Source organism: Cryptotermes secundus, unplaced genomic scaffold (genome assembly GCF_002891405.2).
Source record: "Cryptotermes secundus unplaced genomic scaffold, Csec_1.0 scaffold1274, whole genome shotgun sequence".
NCBI lineage: Eukaryota > Metazoa > Arthropoda > Insecta > Blattodea > Kalotermitidae > Cryptotermes > Cryptotermes secundus.
Window position 1 is genome coordinate 826,823 of NW_019718632.1, and position 24,681 is coordinate 851,503.

The 24,681-nt window shown below is 45.4% G+C and overlaps 1 protein-coding gene across 3 annotated transcripts in view; it reads right to left on the reverse strand.

The window, feature by feature from the left end:
- The window catches only part of LOC111863049 (adenylate cyclase type 5), a 144,051-nt gene that overhangs the window by 96,495 nt on the left and 22,875 nt on the right, over positions 1–24,681 (reverse strand). Inside the window, exon 2 of one of the 3 annotated variants that reach the window (XM_033750969.1) lies at positions 435–537. The exons of 1 other annotated variant lie outside the window; for it this stretch is intronic. The gene's annotated coding sequence lies outside the window, so the exon portion shown is untranslated. Of the gene's footprint in view, positions 1–434; positions 538–15,205; positions 15,242–24,681 lie in introns of those variants that run through there. One more of the 3 variants, XM_033750972.1, reaches the window with a different exon arrangement.

Sequence of the window (24,681 nt, forward strand, 5' to 3'; positions counted from 1 at the left end):
TTCATCACGGAAGAGATCAGAAAACATGCCACCAGACACCGTACTCGGATAACAGGACACGAGAACCCGCTAATCGTTGAATTAACGAAACCGCACCCAGCAGCAAGACGACTGAGGACAACCTGGCCAGAAGACTTATATAACTAAAAGGTAGAGTACTGCCACTGGGCAGCTGCCGCCTTCACGACATAAGCACCCATCACATTTGCTTATTACTTGCAGTGTCAAGTAGATTGTAAATTGACATTAATAATAATAAAAAAAAAAACTTCACCGCCATCTGTGAGCAGACTGTCTAGAAAAGTGTGGGAGCCTCTACGTCTCACAACCCTATGGGCCTTCACGGCCTGTTACAGGGATATGTTTACCTTTTAGCTCTACCTTACCTTATCCTGATGGCTTTCATTGCATCGGGTTTAGATACAAAAACTCACCTATACAGACCCCCACTCCCCGGAAGTAGAGAAGAGCTGGGTAGAGTCGTCAAGGGGCAATCTGAAAGGTTGGCAGGACACAGCGACTGTCATGTTGGCTTACCTGCAACACAGAACACAGTTATCACGTGGTCTCTCTATCGTATTTGCCATCTGCCTCTCAATACAACACTCGCGTCACTCTACGACTGAACAGTGCAGTCTACAGTCTACGCTACCTAAGGCGCCGTTAAATAACTTCTGTCATGGCGGAGGATATGAAAATTGCTGTCTTCTGCTGGATCGTTACCGACCGACACGACACTAACGATCTACCAGAATACACGGCGTTACAACCCAGAATATGGTAATTTTAGCTTCAGCTTTCCCGATCCGAAATTCTGTTTGTATACCTCAAATCTGTTAGCCATGTAGCTCACTCGAGTTCCTCCCCCCAGAAATTAATTAAGTAACAACGACATCAGCAGCGATAACAACAGGTAGGAGCGCAACAAGTCGCGAGATGCCGGGCGCCCCCCCTTGTTTCCGTCCCCCTTCCCCCTCCTCCCCCTGACCATGATCGATCCGCTACACAGTGCCTGGCAGCGTGGCCAGGATACTATCGCAGCCTTCGTCTGGGGCCGACATTCAGACATGTGGAACGAAATGAACACACATCTGTGGTTAAGGAACGCTCTGTGATGGGATATAAAGAAGTTAGAAAACGCACCTACAACTTTCGTTTGTTTCATTACATTGAAACCCGCAGGACTTATGGGAAGTGCTTTCGTCTTTCTCCACAACTTTTGTTCGAAATATTTTAGCGAGTTGCACGTAGGTCTCCATGTAAAGTGTCTGTTACTACTGCCCAGCACTAGCCGCTGGGCAGTTGATCTTATTAGCGATGACGTACTGCGTTTTCTGTGAGGTACGAACGTAATTTTTATATATAATTTAAAAAAAAAAGACTTTAAGACCGCTTTGAAGCGGGTTCAAATACCTCCACCGTGACCTTGCGAGTCGTAGTACGAGAAGAGAAGCGAACCTAGTGCCTGGGGGTTCTCGAGTCTGAGACCGCGGTTTGCTCACAAAACATTAACCTTACAATTCAATAACTAGCATCTGATTGGAAACCCTCCCAGGGCGACAGTTCCTGGAAATAAATATCCTGAGCGAGGATCCTTAGCTCATGCAGAAGAACGCATCTACTAATTTACTTTATTGCTAGTGGGGTGGGACTAACTCTGGCCTACTGTACCAGCCCCAGATGATAGGCGAGGGTGATTGTGGAGCAATTGGTGGAATGAAGATTGGCAGGAGAAACCGAAGTTACTCGGAGAAAACCTGCCACAGCGCCACTTTGTCCACCACAAATCCCACTTGACCAGACCCGGGCCGCCTGGGTGGGAAGCCAGCGACTAACCGCTTGAGCTATGGCGCGGCCATGCATCTACTAGGACAGCACCTTAAAATAGGCCACCATATCTTCCTTCCATATTCCTACCAATTATATGCTCCCTTCGACGATATATAGCTAACTTATGCAGTTGAGATGGCGTTACTAAATAATCCCGCGAAAGAAATCGCTTCATATGTCTGTGCAGCCACCAAAGTGGTATTAGTGAAGAAATCTACAAAGTCTACCACACGAGTGACCACAGGCAGCACGACCTTCACAGCTAACAATGGTTGCAAAGCCACAGGCGCTTGTTTTCACCGCCGATTTTGTTTCTGTAGTCAGGTGAATTTCCCAGATCGTAGGGCTGGGCTAGTGTTGCTTTCATCCGCATGCTTCAACGTGGGTATGTCTGCCAGAGGCAACTAGAAATATTAATAAGAGTGAGCAAATTCCTTTACTGAAGTTGATCTACGTAAGTAGTGCATAGCACAGGGCTATTGATCCGCATGTGGCCCAACGTCACGAAATATCTCCTTTAACGAGACCGTCAGTATCTCTAGTGTAGAACCATTTGTAATGAAGATGAAAGGATAAGGAAGGAAGCCGTCTTGGCCAAAATTCATGCCATTAGCCCAACATACAGGCCGAGGAAACCCATGAAACCTCCAGTCAGAACGGTCCCCGGGCTTAGACTTCAACGCGGAGCCTCCAGGACATGATCGCTCCATAGCGACGTGCGGTGTCAGGAAAAAAATTACTGACACTTGATATTTGCAAGTGACGTAAAGCTGGACGGAGCTTGTCACGAAACTGTATATATTCTAAAGAGAAATAAAGACTAAAATTTCTAGCATATTCATCAGGAAATACTTCTCTTGCATTAATTTGAGCCGGGAGAGTTTAGCCAATAAGGAGAATGGATGCGGGCTGGACGACGAAAGTTCAGTTCCCTGCTGGGAGAGATATTCTTCCCGAGGGCACACTGCGTCCGGACTCTATGAAAGGGTTATGTTCGTGGTTGGAGAGCCTGCCCTGGTTGCCAGGATACCGCTGTCGGCCTTCGGACTGTAACATGATGAGCTGTAGGCAAAATTCCATTCACGCGCGCTGTAATCAGGAAGTGGTGCCAAAACAGGAAAATAACATCTCCCTCCCCCCATAGTTATTACAGACACTGCATGCCGCAAAGTGGATTAGTGCTACCAACATAAGAGAAGTAAATATCCAAATCACTGGACCTGCTGCTAACCTCCTGAAGTAGGAAAAGAGGTAAGCAGCAGGAGAAAGGGGCAAGAACTGAGAGACGCTTTATTTCGGGGGGAGAAGCACCGTCAGTTTATTAGAAGGATTTCAGGCTTCGCCCTCTCGTCGTACAGATAAAACAGGTATGAGAGTAGAGACGTTAAGAAGGCCAGAAGTAGCGGTTTGAGGCAGGAGCCGCAGAATACGGATTTTCTCAGTTACTGTCCAACCGCATATTCTGCAGAGATAATTGGTGGCCTCTATAGCGGATGGGTTTCATTACGCTGAACAAATATTGGCAGGGCTGCGTGATGCGCGCGCAGTAGTCATTTACGTAGAATCTCAACATTCGCCTCAAGACAGTAAAAGCATAATAGCTTGTGTCAGGTTCTTGAAAGCACGAATAAATCTTTCCAAATTTCAGTTCCTAACTCAAATAAAACGCTGCTTTTCCGTGACAACCATCAGTCGGTTGATGCAATGTAGGGAAATAAAAATCGCTGTTAAATAGACTCTGTAGAGAAAATGTGCAGAGGTTATTCATGTTCAAGCAGGTGGTGCATAAATTTACCACTTTGCTTTAAAATGTTTAAATGCTGGGTAAAAACAGCTATCAGTTTCAGGGCTGTCTTCGTGTTTCCATGGCAACAGTTGAAGAGAAGTACGAAATTTCGACGTGCAACTGTCCGTCTGTCTGTCACTCTGCTCTAGGCTTCACTCCAAAAGCCGATGCTTCTTGAAGACATCGCATAACGGAAACGTTCCTAACAGAGAACAGCAACATGGGCCCCAAATTACGTGGTGTTGCTTGGGTAGAGCCCCGTCCCCTTACGCTACGTCACGGGTCACGCTGTAGCTACAACAGTTGGCAGCGCTGTGGGGTTTCCCAGAGCTCTCAAAAGGGCTCACATACCGAAGAACCCTAAGCTGGTGAAGCTATTTGCGGGTAGTCCTGTACCGTTTCCCACTAATGCACGGAAAGGACATGAAGTTTGTCGTCCTTTCGAGGGACTCCACTTCATGACGCAATTACTTAGCAGCCAAAACGCCAGTGTGTGACGTCATAATCACTAACTGAGCGACCTCGAGTGCTGACATCTAGTATGACGAATGGGAACTACTCAACAATCGAGTTTAACGAGACGGGCACGAGGCTACCGAACAATTTGTTGAAGGATGTCAGTAGGACAGAATGGGGTCTATAACCTATGGTATGCGAACCACTGACGGCCCGACGTTTCTTTCAAGGTGCCGATAAGAACAGAAGCAAGACTATTGCCAGATGAAAAAGTTTGGACAACGCCTTCGACGCCGCACAAATAATAATGTTTATTTACTATTACATTAGTGCATTTTATGGAATCGTTCAGTTTGGTGCAAATATCCATACTTGAGAGCCAGGATAGCTCGGTCAGTGTAGTGACTATGCTACGGGCAGGTAGACCCGGAGAATTGGAGTGAGGCTGACGGCAAGGGGCAAGAGCGTCCAGACCGGCAGTGAGGCCCACTCAACCTCCTATCCAGTGCGTAGCGAGATTCATTACCTGCAGCTAAGGCGGCTGGGGCTTGACACTGTCAACTCTCCTGCAACTAGTGTCGAGAAGAAGCATGTTTGAAGCTTTACTTCCATTGCCCCCTAAGCCTTAATGACATGGCGCTTAAAGAAAGCACAGAGACAAGTTTACCTTTACCTCGCAGCTTTAATTCAAGCTTTTCTTCCGAGTACTTACATACATACATTCACGGTGGCCTAATTTCGGACTTAAAACAAATTAAAGAGCAGTGGTACCTGTACACGTATGTACCACGCACTTGAACACTCAAACACTGCGTACCTGCCCGCAAGTAGCAGGTCCTTTTGTGTATTTGGTACGATTCCCACAATAACAATGCTCATTTCCCTAAGCAGGTTCCAGACTGACCGTTGCCAAGGAGACCTAATGTGTTTCTGTGAGGTACGAACTGGATCTTTCCAACACCAGTCTGCTTATACCGGTTCTCACGGATTCTTCGCTTGCGGAATTTCTTATTTTTCCTTTTACCCTGAAGATGGAGGCGATACGTTCCTCCGAAACGTCGGTTAACACCGCATCTACACGGTGCCACATCCCAGAAGACGGCTTTCTTCATGGATCTTTAAAGTTTATTCAGTGACCAAAAGGTCAAAAAAAGTTTAGGAAAACAATGGCTGTTTGTTGTGAGAAATCGAGGAGCGCACAGACACAACCTGTGCGCGAAATACCACGTTACAGAATGTCAAAATGGGTGATACACATAGTTCCAGTTACCTAGAACCTACAAAGAGATAAGCCCCCCCCTCCCCCTCCCCAGTCTAACAAGCCACTCGGCACAGAACACATTCGCTTTGACTTCAGCACAAAGTAACACAGTTCAAAGAGTTTGCGCTCAGGTAACCTGCTCCTGACACAGGCACATCGCTGCAATTCAAGTGCCATGACATGACTCAACCTTAAGACGCTGAATGCTGACGTCTCTAAATCCTGCTGCCTATTGAAACAACCAAGTCAAGAAATGTATACACAGTGCAATGATGAAGGCGCTCTTGTTCACTTTTGTTCGTCTCGAAACTGCATGACTTGCGGACAAACTGTACTGCAAGTACAGTCTGTGTTTCATTTCTCCCCACAACTCCTGCTGCACTGGGGGAAAAATGGAATATCCTACCGAACAAGTTGGCTCTAGAGGTGCCACTTCAGACTTCCAATTGGAAGCTGAGCGGTTCGAATTTCTCCATGGCTTTCCTCAGCCCCTTCAGGTGTATCACACCTCAAATTAGGCTACGATCGCCTTTTTTTCTGGATCCACTTGGTACTGCAGCCACCTCTGGCCTATTGTACCAGCCCCAAATGAGAGATGAGGGTGACTGTGGAGCAATTGGTGTAATGAAGATTGGCAGGGGAAACCGAAGTACTGGGTCAAAACCTACCCCAGCTCCACTTTGTTCTCCAAATATCCCACACGACCTGACCAGGATTCGAACCCGGGCTGTCGCGGTGGAAAGCCAGAGACTAACCGCCTGAAGTATGGCGCGGCCCATGGCAGCTGTCTTCAACATCCCTTCCAATTACTCACTACTCTTGATACAATCCAGCGGTATATATTCTGAGGTCCATAAAGACTGAATTTCCTCTAAAAATATACAGTACAATGTCGGTAATCCGGCGGTGAGCTAGTCCGACACTCCCAGTAATCCGGCAAGAGGAGCCAAACAGGCGACAGCGCCCTTGATCGGGTTTCTACAGGCAGAAGAGGTGGTTCTTCACGACTACACATTGCCGCACAGTTCTGTTCACACAGCGGTGAACTTAACGTGTGTTGAAGGCATCCACTTCTGACAAACGTAAACAAAAGAGTTTAAATGCGAAAGCTGAAGTGATCAAGAAACGCGATAAAGGTGCAAACTTATTAATTTGGCTAAAGAGTCTGGTGTTGGACGTGCTGTGATATAAGCTATCAGGACAGATGGAGAGACGTATGACTGTTTTGTGAAGAGTACTGACAGTGACCCCCGTGACAGGCAGTCTCTAAAATCTGGTGAGAATTCTCAGGTTGAAGATGCTCTTTACTTTCTTCAGTAATCCGGCCGCAGCTTGGCCCCATATAAGTCAGAATGCCAAGATTGTACTGTATAAAGATTCAGTCCGTACCTCACAGGAAATATTACGTCTCCGCTACAAAGCCTAGCCGGTTAATACTGTTTGGGGAAACAGCCGCTGTTTATTGTCAGAACCACACGGAACACAAAAATATAGTCTGTGCGAATAACGCAGAAAATGAGTATGTTAGAGCAGGTGGTTCATATAGTGACCACTAAACTTGAAAGGGTTAAACAAAATAAAACTGATCTCACAGTAACCGGCAACGAAATAAAAAAAATCGAATAGGATGGCCGAGGGATACGTGGCAAGAGTGGCATGCATCGTACCGCGAAATGTGGCCCTAGGCAAGCCACATCCCAACACAGCACGCAGAAAGAGAGGGCCGCCATCCCAAAGCTACCTGGCACACAGCAACCCAACTTACATATGTAGGAGGGGTTGCCTAAGTAAACGGTGCAATAGAGTCTGATATTCTCTATGGCACAAATTCGTATGAGAATATCAGGGAACAGAATGAGCGGGGGATATGTTCCAGTGTGCGGGACACTCGGTGCTTTATTTAGCGTGGCACGAGCCCTATGTGCCAAGCCACAGAGGAGTATAGGGGACATGGAGATACATTACTCTAGAGTTGGGTACTAAATATAATAAAGAGCAACTTATTCAGATACCGAGAGTTCTGTCTTCTGGGATATACCGCTCTGTTCACCGCCTTCTTTCACCTTTGTTTCTTGCTCGGCTTATTCTTCAGCCCTGAAGATGCAGGCGACATGTTCCTCCGAAACATCGGTTACATTTCAACGGACTACAGGGCGTTATATCCCGAAACAGAACTATTCATAACGACCGGTGTGATAACCTCAACTGCTACACATGCACATATGTTGTGAAGCTGCCATCTTCACCGAACTCACTGAACGGAACTTCCTGTTACGTAATGCAGTTTCCTTGTATGACATCATCCTATCGATAAATTCGGTCCTTATGACACACCAACGCAGCTGAATGCCATCAGACATCTCCATAGAGACGCGCGAACAATGCGCGTGACGTCACACAAAGGTCACATGAGTTGAGACAATGTAGCAGCAGGTGGTGTCACCTAGTGACAACATGATGAGGCTAGGAGCATATTTTTCACGATACTTGTGTGCGCCAAACAACTTTACTAGGCAAATTAAGTCTAAAAGCAAGGGACAACATTAAATTTGAGCGCGTAAATGGATAATCACGGCCTCAGCGCAGGGCACCCATGTCCATAGTGTCCATGCATATTTATTTGTGTATGTTCACGACACAACAAATCACGTGCTATTTGCAAATGCCAATGCCGAAATTGTGTGTGTATATGTTGTTATGGTAACCAGTTCAGAGATACATAGGTGGCGTGAAAGAATGTTATAAAGGACATTTCGTGTTTCAGCAAGTCATAATGTTTCTTCCTTAAGAATACGTCACGCACTTCCTCACTCCGCAGTGGACACCAAACTTCCATATAAGCGCGACATCTGGCTCAGTGAATCTCCAACGAGTTTTCCCGTGGGCGACGGCGAAAGGTTGACACATTATTGCAAGGATGCACGAAAAACGGAAGACATGTGATTTCATGTTTATGGAAGATCGTAATTATTTTAAATGCATGGGATTTGAACAGCCTGGAGGGAATTTCAAGTACTGCGCCTATGCCATCGGAACCAATGAGTCTCGTCCAATGTTCCTGAAAGAGAACTAAGTCAGATGTATATATATATATATATGTCTTTCACAAGTGTTGTTTGCTGCGTTACCAAGCAACGGAGAAATGTCTGACAATGTGAAATTATCGAGACGAAATGACAGCTCGCTTGTACAGACTACATAACGTGAAGACGTTATCGAGAATACTCTGTCTGTCCGTCCGTCTCCGTGAGGATTGCATTGAGTAGCCAATGTGGGGACCGAATTCCGCTGCGAAACATGTGTAGTCTCGTTGCCATAGGCAAACTATAGCATGAGCTCGACACAACGGTTAAATGGGTCCAAATTTTTAATTTTTATTGCAATTTCAAAAGAAATTGGTACAACGCAGAAAAATTGGGTAATATAAAAAATATGAACCTCATTATGTTCTAAAATTTTTGTGTGTCTTTTTTCAATGGCCAATATTCAACGAAATATAATAGAGCAGGTAGGCCGATGTATGGAAACATTTTAGTGAAACTCCCTGCTATAAAATTTCATGAAAATCGGTTCAGTAGTTCTCGGGTTGTTACTTTCAGACGGACAGGCATATATGGCGATGATAATTGGAGAATCCTTCCAAATTTCATTGCGAATGCGCCAAATCCCTCATAATTTCTCTGTTTCAAGAATGTCTCTTATACGTGTTTGTAACCTAGCAACAGAGTAGCAGAATTCTGCATTATCGAACGTAATCTGCCAAGACCTGCTAGGCTCACGGTGACGGTGGCCACTGCATCTTTTTGGCGCCGTACCAATTACCCAGGTATGTCTGCTTACACAAACAGTAAACACTCCGCGGGTTTGTGGTCACTCTCCTCGTCAGTGCCCCTGCAATCTGCTCCCATATGTGACGACGCCCGGGGGACACTGACCTAGCATCATTAAATATCCAATATATAACTTTCCCGCATGGTTGTTTATCTTACCGCTGTTTCCCATGAAGTTTAAACTGACAACGCCAAGCAAACAGCAGAAGCTGTTCACTAGTAACTCAACAAACCTCTTCAGTGCTACGAACGAGATCTCTCTCGGGGAGAGCCTGCCATTTTGTTTATCACTTAAACACTCACATGCCTCAGTCTCGAATGCAACTTTGTATTTATTTTCTTTACTCTTCCTGTACGGTGTATACTACGGGTTGGAGAAAACTGTTTCATAACTTGTACTCTTCGCCAAATATAATCAGAATGATCAAGTCAAGGAGGGTAAGTGGGCAGGGCATGTAGCACGAAAGGAGGAGACGAGTAATGCATGTAGGATATTGGTGGGAAAGTCAGAAGGAAAGAGACCACTGGGAAGACCAAGGCATAGGTGGGTGGACAATATTAAAATGGATCTTAGAGAGATAGGATGGGATGGTATGGATTGGATTGATCTGACTCAGGATAGGGGCCAGTGGAGGGCTCTTGTGAACATGGTAATGAACTTTTGGGTTCCAAAAAATGCTGGGATGTTCTTGAGTAGCTGCAGAATTGGAGGCTCCTCAAGAAAGGCTCAGCTCCATGAGTAAGTAAATCTAATCCACGTTTCGGCCGCACCCGGCCATCATCAGGGAACTGTTTATTTCCATAAGCTCTTTACACTATATCTTCTACTGTATTTAAAATGAATTAGTCCCAAATTTAAATATCTCAATGCAGTTCCGTTTGGAATCTGTCCGTAAAGGATACTTGTTTGAGCGCAATACTCGTCCATATGTTTTCTCGCCGTGTTTTCATGCAGAGGCATCGCAGTTTTGGTGTTGTTTAGCTCAGTTCTTACGACTGTCGTTGTAATGTTAGTATCGTGTTTATAATAAGTGACACACACACACACTCAACCAACCCAACACCGTCGAAGTACACAAACCAAAGGAGCACATAACGATTGGTATCAAGATTATGCGATAAAGAACTTACTATGTGAAATTAAACACCAATCGGATTTCTGGATATTACTTGAAACTGTAACAACGCACGTCTGTCGGAATAAATAAATATCGGAGGGCTACAAAAATCTCTGTCTGATAGCGTCTCATACTGTTACTTCGTACGTTAGCAACAGAGACAATTCGTTCGAGATTATGTTGATTCCCTTAACGACATTTTGCCAGCTGAGCAGGCTATTTAACACTGAATGATAAGCTGATCATGTTTCCTAGCAAAGAATGTAAATTACAACAACATCAACACGAAATGAGGCAGGCATGTTCTTCTTTTCCCCCTTGGCACTACAGCCCCAGTGGGCCTAGGCCTACCTCCATGAACTCCGTTCACTTCGGTTTTTCTAGATCTTACACATACGGTAGGACTCCTTGGGCGGGTGATCAGCTCGTCGCAAGGCCTCTACCTGTAGACAAACACAGAAAAACGCACACAAACATCCATTCCCTGAGTGGGATTCGAACCCACGATTCCGGCTTCCGAGCGAGCGAAGACATTGCATGCCTTAGACAGTTCGGCTACCGTGACCGGCGGCAAGCATGTTCACTTGTCAAATTATTCCCAGCGCATGACAGTCTAAACCGCAGTAGTTACGATATGTGTAGATAGAAACACTGCACTTTGTTCAGAGAACACACGAGTATTTACGTATTTCCTATGATATAAAGAAAACAGCGACTGCTTCCCTGAAGAGCGCTGACGTCTGGTCTTTGCAGCGGAGATGCAATGCTTTTCCTGTGAGGTACGAAATGGGGTTTTATATGTCATTTAAGAGCGCTCGATGCTTCAGGCGATCAGAAGAGACATACTTCATGCATTATAACGGCGGGACAGAGGAAGCAGAATTAAAATGTCACAAAGCAACAGAGCGGATTACACGGCAGCCAGAGAGATGAGCAGATGCAGGAAGTGACGTGCGTAGTGCAGACATGTCACAGTGAAAACGCTGGGGCACATGGAAAGGGCTGCGAGGCACTTCTAGGGCGGTGAGACTCTCTTAGGGGGACGAAACACTTTCAGGGTGGTGAGAGGCATAAGTTTAGGGCCTCGGGACGGATAAGCTCAAGAGCCTGTAAAGCCTACCGGGTCAAGCAGTGCAAGGAAGGCATCAAGGCCAATTTTAGCAAACCGCTCAGAATTTCATTCCAGAACAAGTTAAGTGTCTCCGAGTTGAGGTTTGTATCCAGGGAACCTGAAAAACTCTTGACAAACTCCAGAGTCCCTTATGGGGTCAAAGAAGTTCCTCCCTTTCATAAAAGATGACGATTAATTTTCATGCCCACAGGAGCCCGCAAGTTGCCCCTGTCCTGAGGCAAATTAATCAAATCCTGGATCCTCTTAACCAACTTCCTTAAAAAGCATCTTAATATTAGCTTCCCATTTACGATTACAGGTTTACCGACTAAAACTTTATATTATTTATCATCTCTCCCATTCATGCTGCATGCACACCCATGACATCCTGAGATGTACTAATAATTCTTGGTACACAGCACATATTAGGAGCCGGGACAGTGACTGACTGACTGTGGGCTGAACGGCCGCGGGGTCAGGATTCAAGCCAATGAAGGGGCAAGATTTTTCTCGTATCCACGCCGTCCAGACCGGCTCTGCGACCCACCCAGCCTCATATCCAATGGGAATTGTGGGCTCTTTCCCTGGATATAAAGCGGCTGGGGCGTGAAGCTGACCACTCACCTCCAACTAGTGCAGAGGTCAAGAAGACGTGCATCAATATATCCTCTCCCGCACACGTCTTCAGGGATAACTCCACATTCTTAAGGAGTACGCATTATAAAGCTTCTCATTATGTAAATTTCACTATTCTCTCAGGTCCGAACATTCATCTCAGCATCAAGTTCTCAGAACCACATAAAACTGCGTTCTGCCTTGAGAGTGAACGGCCGAGTTCGAACCAAACTCCCCCGGTAGAACAACAAACGAAAATTAAATTTTCCTGCAGATCTACATTTCTAACTAGCACCCCGGAGGGCAACATGCTATGACTGTGTTACACAAGTCTCGTCAGAGAGCCGGTGTGATGTCCAGCCATTAGGCCGTGCTTGCACGCCCACTGAACTAACCTGTCGGGCAGCAATTCCAACGACAGTCAGGGCCACCTGCAGCACACGAATTACGACACACCGTATAGTTTATAAATAGTACGGGCCAAGGGGCGTGGTGGGGGCGAGACGGGACGCTAACCCGCTCCAGTCTTCATCAGCAAATGCATCCTCCAGACTTCAAGGAAGAAACTGGATAATTTCAGTGAGACAATTCCCACCACCACCTTGTACTGTCGATAAGGTTCATCGCGCCATAGACACTAACCAGTAGTGTGAACCTTAATGCGGAATGAATTTAGCTTCACGCTGCTCTGAGCTAAACACAAAACGTTCAAAAGCTGCAACACACCACGCCATGTTGTCTATTGTGTTTGTTTAATGACGTGTTTTGTTAATAACGTGTAGTATGTTTTATACCCACACGATGGAGGACCACACGCTTCTCATTGTTTCTGACAAATAGCTCAGATTTGGATTAATAATCATATTTATCGAACACTTACAGAACGTAAATACAAACAACTACAACAGTCTCACTGAGTTACATACTCCAGAGATCAATGTAACTACAGCACATATGAAGTCTCCTCAGTTTTCCGTAGCTGTTGCTTGTTAGCGTCTTCCAATGGCGGATGTTTCCTTTCCTCTGGGTTCCCGAACCTTTCCCGGCCTCAGCTACCAGCTTCTCACTTCTCACGACTGCAACTCTCCTATTAGTCCTAGTTATATAGCCCCGGCTAGGACTGCACAGAGAACATCTCTTCCTTTATTGCATGTTTTCTCGTTGCCAGGGAAACGTGTCCACAGAGCTGTTCCCTACCAACGGCTGTTGTACTGCCTCCCGTTTACACAGCTGTTACTTGGCAGTGGGTCTACATATCACAATGTTGTCCCATAACAAACAACCTTCGAGAGTGTCACGCTATTATTAAACAGTTTACAAAGAAACTAATCCATGTGCTGACCCTACAATGTTACGGAACATGAAACGTATTTCGCAACAGCGGGTAGTGGCAGACCGAGACAAACAGCGGGCGACAGAGCGAGGACGCGGGTTAAGATTGGGCCCGACAGCGGTGGTTGCTTTCTGAACGCTCCCTCTAGCATGGTCTCACATTTTGTGTCCAAATTGGACAACAAAGACCTTCCCTTGAAGCTGTAAACGCAATTAGCGATTTATTTAACAAAGATTAAAAGCAACCACCATTAGCGCGGGGGGGGGGTAGCCTCCAGGGAGAGCCGATGACTGGTCCGAACTTGTCCATCGCGCATTACTCCTCTGGCTACGGGGGAGAAGTGAGTGGTAAAATCAGCCCTGCTTTGAAGTTTCCAAACGCTCGTTTGAGATAGGGTAAAACCTTGGGAAGTGAAGAAGGTAAAGGGTGGACTTTGTTATGAGAAGAGGACAGAAGCTGGACAGGGCTTTCTGATATTAACGTTGGGTGGACAGTGAATATTTTCACGAAGAGGGCTACACTAGGGCGAAGTTATTATGTTACATGCAACCTACGTATGAAGTATACAGTAAAAGTAAAGTAAAGCTATCCCTTAACAGGCCGTGAAGGCCCATAGGGCTGTGAGACTTTGAGGGTCCAACATTATCTAGACAGTCGGCTCATAGATGGCGGTAAGGTTGTCAGCCCTACGCGCCGGCCGCCCTTTATCCCCAAGAATATTCCTGATACGCATTTCTGTTAGACGCTAGTCGACCCCAGGGCCATACTGCGGCTGAAAGGATTAGGCCAATTGAAAGAAATCCAATGACCTCATCGGGACTTGAACCCGCGACCTTCTGGCTAGTAGCACAGCGCCTCAACCAACTACGCTACCGCATGCCCCCATGAAGTATACAGTGAAACTTAGAATTCAGTTTCCAACTTCTCCAAAACCGAGAAAACTTACGGAAAGCCTTGCTCGAGGTAACTGCCGTAAGCTATATTTAATAGTTAAGTCCGTACCTCACAGGAAACAGTACGTCTCCGCTACAAAGCCCAGCCGGTTAATGCTGTTTATTGTGAGAACCATACGGAACACAGCTGTACTGCGCGCAGAATGGAGTTACTTAATGTTAAAGCTGTTGGTAGAAACAGTGACCACGGCGCCTGAAATGGTTAATTGCAGTGCGCTGTAAGCGGGTGTCAGACCTAGCGGAGAACAGCACCGCGTGTAATTATGGAAGATGAAAGTGCGTCCATAAATCCCCGGAAGAGTCTGCTAATGCTAATTACCAGACATGCGGAACTAATCCCAGAGAAGAGGATTACGAGGAAGCTGGTGGACATGACAGCGCAGTACATTCAGACAAGGTACAAGTAGCAGCTGTACTGGGGTGGATAAAACGATATATCGGGTTTCACTGCTTATGGAACTGATCGCTAATTTAGAAATAATTGAAACTTAATCACAGAGAGGCTCTTCATGTCACGTAATCGTTAGTTCTTGTTGCTGTCAGGAGCAGATCTGAGCATAGGATGTGCTCATATCTCATTCTGTCTTCTTCAATTGTTCGTCTTGTTCGATGTCTCTACTTTTGTGTAGGCTGTCTAGACACCACGCCTCTCCCTCCTCATGTTTCCTTGCTGCGTTCTTCATTCCCTTTGAGCGACTTACCCCGAACCGACTACTCACAATTCCCTCCGTCTCGCTTTTGGATTCATCTTCCCGGGGCTTTCCATATTCAGATTTATTATACAGCGCCGGATGATTAGGTGGGAATTGTGAACCGGAAAGGATTCGGAGAAGAGCGGTTGTGGCTGCAATGCCCTTTCGATTGGAGATTTGTATCAAAAAGCCCTTTAAAGAATCACTGACTACTAAATACCTGCCAGCACAGTGAATATTGGTTCCCAGTTCCACGGGACCCATGATCTTACTTTACTGACGGCTCTGGGAGCCTTCAGATCTCTCTCCTTAAGCACTGGATTCCTGCAAAAAATATATAAACTCAGTTCGTACCTCACAGGAAACATTACGTCTCCGTTACAAAGCCCAGTCGGTTAATGCTGTTTGGGGAAACTGTCGCTGTTTACTGCGAGAATCATACGCTCTGTGGGCAGAATGCACAGTTCTATTACGTTAAAGTAAGTGGCAACCACAGGGATTTAAAGAGTTAAGGATCTGAAACCTCGGGCCTGAAGGAAGGATTGTTGTGGGAAATCTGTTCCTCTGAAACACGAACGGGCTGGGTTCCATGCATAAAAGATACCGCGGTCGAGAGCTGTGTAATTAGCGTCCCTCTGAAACCTGAAGAGAGAGAGAGAAAGAGGAGGTACGTGGGGGAGCAAATTGAAAGAGGCTACGTTTAAAGGGTGGGAACACGAAACTTCGTGCTCTGAAGGTTCCCAGGCAGTGCCCGCTTGTCCTTATGTAGACAGGTTTGAGAGAGAGCAAAGTGTTGGGAAGTGAAGCTTGCCAGTTCGTCTAAATAACTTTTAAAAACCTAGCTCCTTCAGCATAGGAAATTAACCAGTCGTCTCCATTAAAAAACCGAACCTGTTAATTTTGTTTACGGAGATAATAGTTGTTTATTGTGAGAATCATGAGATATGTATAAATAGACTGTGGGGAAAATTCACGGTTCTTTGATGTTGAAGCAGGTGGTATATATAGTTGCCACCTGCCTTAAAATGTTAATGTGACGACTCTGCTTCGCCTAGGGTCACATTACATAACACATTATGATGCTTTCATGTCTTTGAAGTAAGAATTACCATAACTTGAAATCCAAATGTATATCCTTCATGTTAATTTGAAACAAAGTTTTCAAAACAATAACAAAGGCACAATGGAGCAGTAATGGCGTTATAAACACGCTCCTGGCAGCGGGATAATTGTGTTACTGCAAGTGCTGCCATCTCTTCTCACTACAAGAAATCGTGCGCAACCTGTGGTCTCGTCCCTGAACAAAGATCAGCGTAGTCTGAAATAAATTAAGTTTGTAAGGTCCATGGTAATATGGCCGCATGCAATAGTCAGAAGGCCACGCCTCACAGGCTCGTCCTTCACTGCCTGTTTTCTCGTTACAGTAGTTCATCAGTAACGCACTTCGCAGACGTTTCGGCAGCGCTGCCGACTATCACCCATCGCCTTACCGATTCTGGTGGATGGTACAAAGTATCAAGCCCGCCATTGGGCAGTTTTCAAAATCCGAGTACAGCGTGAAGTTAGCTTAAACCCATGTTAGAACATACTGACAGAACATTTGGGTCGAAACGTCCAGCACATTCTTTACATACGAAATGGCAAGAAAAATATTTTAGTGCCTTTCTGCAGCCGTAGCCTCTCTACACCCAAACAGCCCCACCCCCACCCCCTACACACAGATGCAACAGAATACATCGATTTAAGAAAATCCGTTTCAGTTGCTTAGCAACTGCGGGGACGCTACTTAGAGTACAGTCCTGATTATAAAAATATGTCATTCAGATGATGCTTAAAACACACAAGACTGACTGAACTGATAGCTGCGCCCGCCGATCGTACTGGAGGCTGCCTTGTGTGGTATGCGGGCTGCATATTTACACCCGTCTTCCATATAAACTGCCAGAATACTCCATCAACAACCGTTGACAGATTTGTGTCCGGAATCACGCTCTCTCAAGGATAGCAATGCACGCGGCCAGTTCTCACACAACGGCACTTGTCAGTGTTCATCTGCAGCTGTCTACTGGCCGGTTAGGAGACACACTGCAGCAGTGCATCGAGTGTCTCTGCAGAGAAATTCTGTTTTGTTCTGTATCTTTCAAGCACAGTTTTATTACATGAGAGAGTACCCGTTCTGCGCCCTGGATATAGTTGCCTTTCTCGTCAATATCATACAGTCCTGAAGAAGGAATAACACATTCAGAAATTAAACTTTGCTCTAACTCCATGGTCATGAGCGCGTCTTGAGAAACCGCCAGTTGCCCAGCTACCTAAGAATTTCGCAACATTTTATAAAACCCGAAGATTCACTACCATGTTCACAATAGCTCTCCGGTGGTCCCTATTCAAAGCCAGATCAATCCAATCCATACCACCCCATTCCATTTCCCTAAATTCCGTCTTAATACTATCCTCCCATCTACGCCTAGGTCTTCCTAATTACCGCTTTCCTTCTGACCTTCCCACTAAAATCCTATGCCTTCCTCTTCTCCCCATGCTTGCTAACATCTCACCTACGCCACAACATTCACACACCGTACATACTGGCAAGAGTAGGGAGTAAATTTCATACTGTGGGATGTTTCCTGTGAGGTCCGCATAACAGTGCAATAATCTGGGTGGGGAGGCCATCAGGAGTAAGCGATATTCCTGCTTAGTGAAGCAAAAGTGGCCCTAAAAGACAAACTTAGAACGCAAAACAAAATTGAAAATTTCAAGATACAAGTAGTGCTGATGAAAATAAATAAAAAAGTTATCACTTTACAGTGGGGGACGCAGTAGCGTAGTTGGTTAAAGCACTACGCTACAAGCCGGAAGGTCGCGGGTTCGAGTTCCGATAACATGGATTTTTTTCAATTGACCTAATTCTTCCAGCCACGCTATGGCCCTGGGGGTCGATCAGCCTGAAACAGAAATGAGTACCAGGAATTTTCCTGGGGGTAAAGGGCGGCAGTGCGTAAGAATGACAACCTCACCGCCATCTGTGAGCAGACTGTCTAGATAATGTGGGAGCCTCGACGTCTCAGAAACCTATAGGCCTCCACGGCCTGTTACAGGGATAGCTTTTAGCTAGCTTAGCTTACTAGACAGCCTTTATTTAAGAACTATGCTAAAATACAATGCATTCATTCATAGACAGAAGACTTGGAAGGTGTACTTGTTTTTGAACGTAATGATGCAGGTTTGAAGAAACCGTAAAGTTTTGTCTGACAGACAAGTAACTCACCTGCCTTCATAAATGCCTCGTGTCTTTTAGAGTGTGTACTCAACTGTGAACAGCATTTTTCATTTTTCATATTTCGATCCGGATTGTCCGACTTCCGGATTAACTGTAACTGGGTTAGCGAGGGTTTACTGTACAGTACGAGGTAAGTTGAAAGTGTTTTGACAGACTCCGGTACAAACGCACTCTGAGCAGCTTAGAAGATAGCATCCTCTCTAAAGGGAAACCAATTCTTATGGAGCGTGGCATTTACGAATGATACATAAAATATTAAAGGAAGTTTTCAATGTGAACAGAATTAAATAAATGACGTACGTGAACTTTTATTCAAGTCGAACCACTACAAGCGGCCTCGATAAATTCCCTGCATTTAGGCCTTCCCAACAGATCAGACAAGCAACACAAAGTATGAACGAATTGTCGATATTATGACGCAATTTCCGCAATTCTGTGGCGAAACATAAGCAAATGTAAATTGTAACTGTTTATTAACCGTGCTCATTTCTACGGCAGGACTTGCAGAGACCGTCCCTAGGATCCGAGCCACGAACTAGGTTAGGATATAACCAGGAGTTACGATATAACAAACGTATATGCAACCGAGTTCTCTTAACTCCAAGGAAACAGCACGCGACAGATTTATTTCAGCCGATGAATGGTTGCTGTGTTGTGTAAACGTGGCGGTCTTAATCTGCTCGAGTTGCTGAAACTGTTTGCTTGTGAGTCAACTTTAGTTTTCTGGAAGGTTTGTTGTGCCAATATAATTGTTAAGCAGACAGAAACGCAACATGACTGTACATACAGGGGGACCGGTTGAGAAACATAACATGCAGATTGTGTGGTAACACTCAACAGTTCAACACTGTAAACAGATAAACGCACAGCGCACATAAAGCGCATGAGCAGTACAATAATGCAAACACCGATTGTGGACTGACCGCTAGGAGCGCTGAATGTTCACAAAACAAACATGTACGTTCCTTCACAGGAATTCCGCTCAGCAAAGCAAAGATTGCAGATCGTGGAACCGAACCAGGAACCAACTGACTGGTTCATGGGCGCAAAGGCTTCTTGCTGTATATTGCCATGGGGGAAAACGACCACTTGGATGACCAAGAAGTATATGGGGACGGTATTGGTGGATCTTAGGGAAACAGTGAGACTGGGAGGTGGATGTAACTGACTCGGGATCGTGTCCAGTGGCGGACTCTGGTATTGGTGGTATAAACTCATAACATTTAAGAAGAAACTGTTTTCGATTATGGAGGTGAGGCAAATGATCCTGCCAGCAGAACTTGCTCATACGGCCAGACCGTAGCCAGGCCGCACACGAACCGACATGAATCATAAACGATTCGAGAGGATGATGAATGAAAGGGACAGACGGAAGCAGATCGCATCATGACGTTGTCGATGGGGCGCGCTAATGTTGCTTTTCTAATTCGTCGTATAAATATTTCTGTTCGTGTAATTATGAATTTTTAAAATTAACTGTAACATCGGCTAACTGCCAGCTTCACCACATCGTGGCGCTGTAAGCACAGGGTCTCTGAAACAAAAGACGACAGGCATCCGGATCTCTGAGGCATATTCCCAGGGCGACCTTCGCTTTTATTACACAATAATTAAAACCCATTGTTGCAAAACAAATACCTTGTCATTCCTTCATTACCGAGTATGTGCCTCACTGACTAGACCATTATCAAACCTCTCTTCCCTACTTCCCCTAGCTCATCCTTCTGCTCTGTGCTATGTGGAGGTGTAACTCCGCCCGTTCCATCTCTCCCTGCACCGTGCAGTGCCTTCAGCTGCATTATCCGCCGTATTTCAGCATTTGCTTGTGTCGAACCCTGCACATCCAGTTAAGAGGATTACAACTTCCGTTTCCGCCGCTTCTTGCTTGCTCCCTAGCTCAACGGTCCTCTAAGAGCCTTGAACTGCGCCCATTCTCATTTATTATTTGCCGTTTGGCTCCATCTCTTCACTTTCAGCTCTCATGAATCATTCTCTACATCTTACAGCCAGTTCAATGCACATGTTCTGAGCAATTTCTGCCGTTTCGGCACTTCGTGTATCTCCATTACACCATATCCGTTTCTCGGCCTACATGTCCAGCCCATCATAACTCATATTTCTCACGATCCTAACATCAGAGTGCTCCTTGGTGTGTAAGATTCTGCACCTCTCGAGGCGGGACACTTTCCTCTCCGCTCGAAATTTGTGTTGCCGAAGAGTAAGAGGCCATATTTCACAGCAATACAAAACAAGTTGCAAATACGTTCTCCTCCTCATGCCATCGTTTCGGTGTTATGTGAATGGATACACGGCACTGATTAGGCAATTCTCTTGGCTCGTGTTCGAGAGGTGTTCTATTCGAATCTCGACCGGGTCACTTTGTTATCGTCACTGAGGTATTTAGTGCTATTCCTTAGTTCGTCCATGTAAATGCCGGATTAGTGGCCACTATCGCTTCCTTCCACATCCCTTCCAATTCATCTATCATCCTAGCGCTCGACGTCACAAAGTCAAGATACTGAAAGAGTCGAAAAGTAACTCGGATTACTTAACTCCGTGGTCTCTAGTCCGCAAGCGAACTGTACCGACCAAGCGACCGCCGCTTGTATACAGCAGATAGCTTAACTCCGTGGCCTCTAGTCCGCACGCGAACTGTACCGACCAAGCGACCGCCGCTTGTATACAGCAGATAACTTAACTCCGTGGCCTCTAGTCCGCACGCGAACTGTACCGACCAAGCGACCGCCGCTTGTATACAGCAGATAGGGAAGATAAAATAAAACATGGGCATACTGATGCTCATATTGGTGATACAGCTAACTAAACAAGTTACGCAATGGAAGAAACACTAGAAATAATTGTTTTATATAGGGAAATTAACTAATTGTTTTAATTACATTACATTTAGCATAATTTTACGAGGAAGATTACCATCTTTCGGGACGTGACTACGTTTAGCCCCGCTGAAGTTTCAGGTCAATTATTTGAATTATTTTTCAAGCCTGACGATGGAAACAAGACGTTCCTCCGAAACGTATGTGAATTCCTAACAGACTACACCACTTTATATCCATGAAAACGACATAATCACCATTATAAGGACCCTAGATTCAGCATATCCGGCCAATATGACAGTGTGAACAGCTGTCTTGTATTGCGACAGTAAGGAATATGTACACACACACGCACGCATACTTACAGACGTGTATGTACGCACGCAAATGGCACGTCGTGTGACTAGAAATGTCAACTTGGGGCTGCCTGCGCCCACTTCAAAGCGTTCCGAATACTTCCACCATGTCTCTTTCTTTTCCGCATTCTAGCATGACACGCTCTGTATCCAGGAGGCCGATCAGCCTAGCGGAAGATGTGGAGTAATTAAGCGTGCAGACAAAGTGGCAGTGCTACCACAATACAGTGATCCCATGTACAAAATTTTCCTCCCTCTTACATAAAAAAGGTTTCACTGACTTGTCGATACTCAGTTGAACCACCGAGGGGAAGTACCGGAGTACAGGGTCAGACTGAGGAATATGACGACTCACGTCTCCAGATCACAGAAAACCGACCCTCCAGGGACTCGAAGGCTCCACTGTTGCATCAAACATGCTTCACAGCAGAACTATGTTACCATAGCGATCGAACTGACTTCCTTTTGGAGGTACGTGAATCGAATCTTGATCCGGTCACTGGAAACTTGAGCTTTTTGTTGATCTCTCCCTGTCTGCAGCTGAATGAGCGTCGTGAAGCAGACCTGTCCGCTCAAACACTGGGATCGTGGCTTCGAATCCCACTCTGTGCTTATTCTGTGTTTGTGCTGTTCTGTGTGTAGGTAGGGGCCTTGCGACAGGGCTGATCCCCCGTCCAAGGAGTCCTATCGACTGTATATAAGATTAGAGGACTGAAGTGAAATGCTCCAGAGGGACCAACAGGAAGGACCTATCAACTGCAGTGCGTATCCAGAACTTTTTGATTACGAGAGTGCGGGCTCAAGCAGTAACGCTTCTGGTTCCAGGTCCTAAGCGTGAGGTGTCCGGTTCGAATCTCGGTCGGGGCACCTTCTCTCCTGAATAATGTCTGTTGCGGTTTCTGTTAGTCACTCCAGGAAAATGTTGGGATAGTAACTCAATTACGGCAGTATCGCTTCCTTCCACATCCCCTTCCATTCACTGTTCAATAATAATCGTACAATTCGACTCTATGCAGTATGAGCTGTTGGTAGCATCGCAAAGGTGGAGTTATCCCTGCGCCATAAAGATGTATGGGGGAGTTCAATAAGAAAATGAAACCTCCACGGCCCCACTAGCGCAGACAAATCCGTCTCACTGTAGCAATCGCGTCGAGCGACAGACTCTCAGTCCATACGTTACAATTTCAAGTCAGATGTTATTCCTTTCTAGCTCCGTGGAGATAAACCGCCAGTTGTGCAGCTACTCATGAATTTATCAATATTTTATAGAACCCAAAGGTTCATTTCCGTATTCACAAGAGCCCTCCACTGATCCCTATCCTCAGCCAGATCAATCCTATCTCTCTATGATCCATTTTAATATTATCCACCCACCCACGTCTTTGTCTTCCAAGTGGTCTCTTTTTTACTGACTTTCGCACCAAACCTTATACGTCTTCCTTGTCCCCATTCGTGCTACATGCCGTGCCCATCTAATCATCCTTGAGGAAAGGAAGAAGGACACAGAATATGTTATGGAGGCTACAGAATTTGTCAGGCGAAAGCTAAGAGGAAAATCGCAGCACAGTTTGAAGGCTCTCAAACATTCACGCGGAACGCAGCAGTACGAGACAAAATGAATTGTTTTAGTCGCAGGCCTAGAAACATAACATTGGCCTTAAAGAACAGAAAACACAAGGAGCTACGGAGCGTAAACAGGATCGTTCGTCACAAAGAGCGGTGCCCCTTACAAAATACTGCACTCAGATCACAACCGTTCGCAGCAGAAGCAAAGATTGCGTTACGAATGATCTTGAGGTCCTCATTGGGGGTCTTTATGAAAAGTTCCGTCTCCTGGGACATAACGCCGTGTAGTCTGGCAAAATTCAACCGACTGCAAGGTCTTCTATCTTCACTGCGTTATGAGTCCAATGCCAGTTGAAACACGACATACGCTGTGATATTTGATCACAACTGTACAGACAGGAGCCCGTCAAAGGCCTCCATACAAAGTTTTGCTCTTAAAAGAACAATGGTTACTATACGTACCACAGTAAAAAAACTCTCAGATTTGTAACTTGATTGTCAGAATAATCGCGATTCTTTGCTTGTCCTGCACTAACTGGTCCTTATGATGGAGGGGCAGCGTCTTCCCTTGAGGTAGGACCTCGATCCTAAAATATTATTTGAAAGAAATCCTGCTTCAAAGGCTTAAACCATGAATTCAGAACAAATATTGAACTTGGCTGATAAACTGTACTAACACCTCCTAATATCAAGTTTCATCAGAAGGAGATAACCTGATTTATGAAAAATGTCAAGGTAAGAGGCTGGCAAAGGTGCGACAGTCTCCTGCCTGCAACCGCGCTCCCTTGCTGCATAAATCCATATGAAACTTGTATGGAGCGCTTATTCCCTCTCAAGCGCTTTGCTCCGTTTCAAAGGCTCTATCTGGCAAATTGTAAATACGGGATAAATGAAAGGTCTCTTTGGATTCTTTATCCACCGAGTGCAGATCTCATACCGCAGTTACAACGAAACAGAGAAGCCAGGAAGCCATGATCTGCTGCCAACTGTTTCAAAATTCCACTGTTTCTTTTCACACCATATTGCTTCCTGCACTGTATCACTGTCCTGTGAATACAATTAATGTGTTTCTGGACATTATCCATCGCCGTTTTTATTTAAAACAAAGTTTCGGAGAATGAATTTTGTCTCCGCCTTCAGGTGGAACCTACTCATTTTGGCCCAGTCGATAAAGTTAGTTCCTATGCCACCAACAGCATAAACCATCAGCGAGAGGTAAGACAAACATGAAAAACATTAAAAGAAACTGCACACACATGAAGTCTGGAGCCTATGTCCATGCACTGTTTCACGGCTGTTTTTGTTAAAATCAGAATACTATCACAATAGAAGTCATTACTAACGAGATAAATTCCCTGCATGTTACTAAAATTATGTTTTTAATGTCTGTCTTAACTATCGCAGACGGTTTGTGCTGTGCTTGGTTACCGACTCACAAATCAAAACCCCGTCTACTAGTCAATGATACACGTGACAATATCTTAACTTGTGTTGGTGCTGGTGTCCGGAGATAGGGACTAGCTCTATCGAATGGGCCCAACTGAGTAGGTTACACCTGAAGACGGACGCAATCCAGTCATCGAAACGTGTGCTTTCAGTACAAACACGTCGATGGATGCTGTCCAGAAACACAGCAACTGTATTAATATAACTTTAGAGC